Below are 6,290 nucleotides of genomic sequence, written 5' to 3'. Positions count from 1 at the left end.
TCTACTTAAATAGGTACTTAGTAAAAATCTGCTGGGATTACGAGTGGCTGCTGGCAGCATTTCATACAATGTGTAATTTATTTGCATATGTCCCATATAAAAGGATTCAATAGAAATCTGCCCCAATACATGACAGCTAGGACATACAATAAAACACCTTATTAATCCTCTGACATTGGCTCTTGCTTACATTTTTAAGGGCCATATCCCTAAGAGATGCTGAACCCCTTCAGCTCTGATAAAAATTAATGAGTTAAAAGTACTCAATACCTCTACGGAATTACCTCATACAATTTGGCCAACGACCTCCGTTAAAAAGTCAATGCTGGTTGTGTGAACATATCCTGCGCAGCCCACTGGAAATGTATGGGAAATAGAAATTTACTGTGCACAGAGCTGAGGCTGGAGACACATGAGGATCAGAGAAGGTCTGATATAGGCACAGATAAATTCCAGATTTGAATTGTATCACCCTTATGCTGAGCAGTAGCAGATTTTGAAACACTGAAGGTTCATTTTCCAGTGGAAGAGAAATCAGTAATTCTGAATCCGGATATATCCTAAATGCAATTTTTTTTTTTGTTTACTCTGCACCAGGGATTGGCAACCTTTGGCACGCGGCCGGCCAGGGTAAGCTCCCTGGTGGGCTGGGCCGGTTTTTTAACTTGCCACATCCGCAAGTTCGGCCGATCGCAGCTCCCGCTGGCCACGGTTCGCCGCTCCAGGCCAATGGGGGCTGCAGAAAGTGGTGCGGGCCGAGGGATGTTCTGGCTGCCACTTCCCGCCACCCCTATTGGCCTGGAGCGACAAACTGCGGCCAGTGGGAGCATGATCAGCCGAACCTGTGGATGCGGAAGGTAAGTAAACTGGCCCAACCCGCCAGGGTGCTTATCCTGGTGGGCCACGGGCCAAAAGTTACTGATCCCTGCTCTACACACAGCCCTGGAACAGAGGTGGTCAAACAACATGCAGGAAGAAAAGCCTTTTTTTCAGGTATCACTTCCAAAATACCAGTGCAGGGAGCAACTGTCCCCAAAGTTGACTCTAGATAGAGAGATTAAGGCAGGAGCAAACTCGTCTGTTTCTTGCAGCAAGTCTCCCAAAAATTGATTCCATCACAGAAATAACACAATGTAGCATTTCTTTCAAGCTGAACAATGGTGCTCTCATACTAAGAAAAAGAACCTTTAATACTATGTGGTGAAACAGTGTCATCTTGTGACTCCTGCCATAACAGTAATTGTATGGACACTGACAATGGGAGGAGAGAGAAAAGGATAGCCCTCCCACACATGGACATGAAGAGTGAATTACCAGGATTCCATGATCTTGAAGCCTCCAACTCGATTTCTGGTGGGTTCTGCAAGTAAAACCAAAATTAAGGGCTAGATCCTTGTGTACAGTTGAACAGTGGTTGTTATAACACTTGAGAGACGTGAATTATGCAACCTTTCATTCCCATGGCCCTGGAGGAAGCTGGGAGTTAATTCATCCTCTAGTTTAAGAGTATGCTTTCACTTGGAAGTGTGATTGCAGCATCGGCTGGCATACAACATAGCGAACACAGATAAAAATAGCAGTGAGGACTGCAGTGATGGCTAGCAATACAAGTACATACCCAGGGCCCTCGGAGTGCTTGTACAACCCGTGCATGCATTCATGCTTCCATATCTACAGTGATATTTTTAGCCCTACTAGCTAGATTAAAGCTAGCACAGGTTTGCCAACCCAAGCTGCAATCACACCTCCGATTGCAGTGTAGTGCACATCCACTGTAATGTTCAGAGGGTTCAGAGAAGAGACACAAGAATGATTAAAGGATTAGGAAATCTGACTTATAGTGATAAACTCAAGGAGCTCAATCTATTTAGCTTAAGAAAAGGTTAACGGTTGACTTCATTGCAGTCTGTAAGTATCTACATGGGAAACATATATTTAATGATGGACTTTTCAATCTAGAAGAGAAGTAATAACACGATCCAATGGCTGGAAGCTGAAGCTAGAAATATTCAGACTGAAAATAAGGCCTAATTTTTTTCCGCTCACAACTTTTTTTTTTTTTATTAAATTTACACACACACACACACACACCAGTTTGACGGCCTATGGCAGTCAGACTAGATAATCACAATGGTCTCTTCTTGCCTCTAGAATCTATGACGGCTACAATAATTCTCCAGTTGTGAAGGTCAAGGAGTGGTGGAATTGGGAGTCAGCTACATCCACTTTCTGCCACCTTGGAATTCTCCTAAACAAGGGGAATATCCATCTAGCTGTTTAAGCCTGCTATCCCCACCCTTGCAATAGTAGAGCAGTGCAAAGGGCACAGATAGGAGCAGATCCTCTGCTCCTAGTTATGAACCAAATAAGTGAAACTCCTGACTTTGAGACCACCACAAGGCCTACTAGTTATAAACTCAAGTACTTGGGTCTGATTCTGCTCTAGTTTACCAGAAGATAACTCCATGAAGCCTGATTCTCCTCTCACACCAGTTTTAAACACTAACTTCAGTGACATTAATCAGCGTAAGACTGGTGTAAGAGGAATATAGTTAGACAGTTCCCAGGGTTGAAACTAGCACAAACCTGACTGCGGCCCAATAGCAAATGGTGGTTTTACTCTTGCTCCTCCACATGCGTTGGACCTGATTCACCTTTGCAAACACAAGGGTTACAAATTCTGCCTCCTTGAACCATTGGTGGCTAATGGACCCAAGGTAGGATTCTTCTATGAAGAAAAAAAAGAGAAAATGTTCACTGCCACTCTCCCTGGGGATTTGTGCTTGGGGATGGCAGATTTAATAGGCCAGGGCTCCACAGAACCTCTACCCACAGAGGCTGCCTGGGGGAAGAAAAGGAGAGCAATGAAACAGCCTCCACCTTCACTCATGCTGCAACTTTTCCAGATCAGTAGCCAGGCCACAATCATATAAGAACTTTAAAGGAAAGATGAGATGTTTTAAGTTTATGCCAAAAAAAGTGAAGGAAAGTCAGGGAACGGATTGAAAAAGGAAGACAGCATGGCCAGAATGGCAGGAGAGAATGACAATATTAGCATAGTATCAGAGGGGTAGCCATGTTAGTCTGGATCTGTAAAAGCAGCATGCATCCGACGAAGTCGGTATTCACCCACGAAAGTTGATGCTCCAAAACGTCTGTTAGTCCATAAGGTGCCACAGAATATTAGCATAAACATTTTGCATAGAAATGAAAGGGTAGGGATGAGATGAGGAGATTGTAAAAGTTGAGATGATCAGTGAACAAAGCAAAACCACAGTTCTCTCTCTTTTCGCACTGGTGCCTTTTGAAAATAAGTTAGCAAGATACAGTGCCTGAACTAAAATTCCAAGAAGAGCATAAAACATACTCCACAAATTGCATAGACTGTATGCATAGCATAGGCCTGCCACCTGATCTATCATGATGCCATGTGTCTCCTATTGATCTACTAGGCTGCCAGAACTGGACACCTGGCTAGCTGGGGTGCTGAGGTAATCAAGTATCATGAAGATTGATCAACAGCACTTTGTCTGGGAAACTTACCATAAGAAACAGGAAATGAGCTGGTGCTTACTAAAGGTGGAGGCATATAGGTCACTGACTGCTACACTTACCTATATGCCTACAGCTTTCATCCAGACCACACCACACAATCCATTGTCTATAGCCAAGCTCTACGATACAACCGAATTTGCTCCAACCCCTCAGACAGAGACACACACCTACAAGATCTCTATCAAGCATTCTTAAAACTACAATACCCACCTGGTGAAGTGAAGAAACAGATTGACAGAGCCAGAAGAGTACCAGAAGTCAACCTATACAGGACAGACCCAACAAAGAAAAGTAACAGAACACCAGTAGCGTCACCTTCAGCCCCCAACTAAAACCTCTCCAGAGCATCAACAAGGATCTACAACCTATCCTGAAGGATGATCCATCACTCTCACAGATCTTGAGAGATAGGCCAGTCCTCGCTTACAGACACCTCCACCTGAAGCAATACTCACCAGCACCACACACCACACACAAAAAACACTAACCTAGGAACCTATCCTTGCAACAAAGTCCATTGCCAATTCTGTCCACATATCTATTCAGGGGATACCATCATAGGACCTAATCACATCAGCCATGGTATCAGAGGCTCGTTCACCTGCACATCTACCAATTGAATATATGCCATCATGTGCCAGCAAGTCCCCTGCCATGTACATTGGCCAATCCGGACAATCTCTACATAAAGAATAAATGGGACACATATCAAATGTCAAGAATTATAACATTCAAAACCAGTTAGAGAACACTTCAATCTCCTGGTCACTCGATAACAGACCTAAAAGTCGCAATATTACAACAAAAACTTCAAAACAGACTCCACAAGAGACTGCTGATATGAATTAATTTGCAAAATGGACTCCATTAAATTAGGCTTGAATAAAGACTGGGAGTGGATGGGCCATTACACAAAGTAAAACTATTTCCCCATGTTTATTTCCTCCCTGCCTCCCCCACCCCGTTCCTCACAACTTCTTGTCAATTGCTGGACCATTTCGATTACCACTACAAAGTTTTTTTTCTCTCCTGCTGATAATAGCTCACCTTAACTGATCACTCTCATTACAGTGTGTATGGTAACACCCACTGTTTCATGTTCTGTGTGTGTGTGTGTGTGTGTGTGTATATACATATATCTTCCTACTGTATTTTCCACTACATGCATCTGATGAAGTGGGCTGTAGCCCACAAAAGCTTATGCTCAAATAAATGTATTAGTCTCTAAGGTGCCACAAGTACTCCTGTTCTTCATATTTAGAGTTCATTCTATCATTATTTGTCTGACACTTGGACTGCTGAACCAAATCACCAGGGACTGGATTATAATCTTACAGTCCAATCCCTGCAAGGGGCATGACAAGCACAGGGCCGGCTCTAGGCACCAGCAAAAAAAGCAGGTGCTTGGGGTGGCACATTTCCAGGGGGCGTCATTTTGGCCATTGTATTTTTTTTTTTTAAAACTCCCCTCTCACAACCCTGCAGAAGCAGAGCCATGGAGTAGCTGGGGATCCAGCATGGGAGCTGTAGTTCCTTGCCTAGCTCCCTGCCTATAGAGCCAGCCCGGGAGCAGGGAAATAGCTACATTTCCGAGCAATCCCTTGGCTGCTATCAACAGGAAAGGGAGGGGTAGGGAGTGAGGTAGCTGAGCCATGCTGCAAGTTGAAAGGGGTGGCACTGTGAATGGGGAACAAGTGTGCCCAAGAAGTAGAAAACTTTGCCCCAGATGTCCCCTTCAGAAGACTTCCTCAGACTGCATTAGGGATACTGGTGAGACCTCACCTTGCAGCCCACAAAGAAGGAATTAGGTGGACTAAATGAATAGTGCCCCTCTCTGTCTGAAGCCTAGCAAGGAAGGTACGTGGATTCGACTAGAATTTAAAATGTAAGGTAAGCGAGGGGAGGATCTGCTAGGGGACTTTGGCAGCTTTAGATATAGTACCAGGCACATAGGAGGATTTCCACTTCTGAGCCATGGAAGCAGAAATTGACTTTTCCTTTCCAGAGTTAGCTAATATTCAGAAATGGAATCTAGCACCTGCCTTCCAGATTTGAACACCCTCAAAATTCAGGAGTGCTCAAGCTCAGTTTGGGCAGCTGTTACTTCATTTCTCCCAAATCAAATATACTGATCCACTGTAACTCGCTGTGGAAAAAATAGGACAAGAAATGCAAGAAATGCTTCCCAGTTGTTTTTAGGACTGGAATTGCTATTTTCAACAGCCATTGCCTTTTTTATTTTTATTTATTTATTTATTTAAGTTTTAGTTGTTTAAAAGGAAGACAGTGATATAGCATTGGCAAATTCCTCATAGAAACAAAAAGTAGAACAAAAGAATAATAAAGGCACCTCAACATTTCCTCATTTATGTAGGACGGTCTTATAATATGTATCCAGATATCCTCCAATCACACAAGCTGAAAATTGTTCCACTTTACTGCAGTTCTATAACCATATGGGAACCAATCTTGTCTGTTTTCTGTGCACATCCAAAATTCCTGCTGTATGACCCGCCCTAGGAGCGAGTTACCAGTGACCCAGAGCTGGGACAGCAGGAGGACTGGGCGGGAGGCCAGGGCTGGGGTGGGGAGCAGCCAAAATTTTTTTTGCTTGGGACGGCAAAAAACCTAGAGCCGGCCCTGGACAAACAGCGCTCATATAAGAGCAGGGCAGTATAACTGGTCAGGAATTTTCTGTCTGTGTAATTTTCCAACAGAAAAAGGCACTTTTCACA

This window comes from Chelonoidis abingdonii, chromosome 1 (genome assembly GCF_003597395.2).
Source record: "Chelonoidis abingdonii isolate Lonesome George chromosome 1, CheloAbing_2.0, whole genome shotgun sequence".
Taxonomy (NCBI): Eukaryota; Metazoa; Chordata; order Testudines; family Testudinidae; genus Chelonoidis; species Chelonoidis abingdonii.
This window is presented reverse-complemented; position numbering follows the sequence as displayed.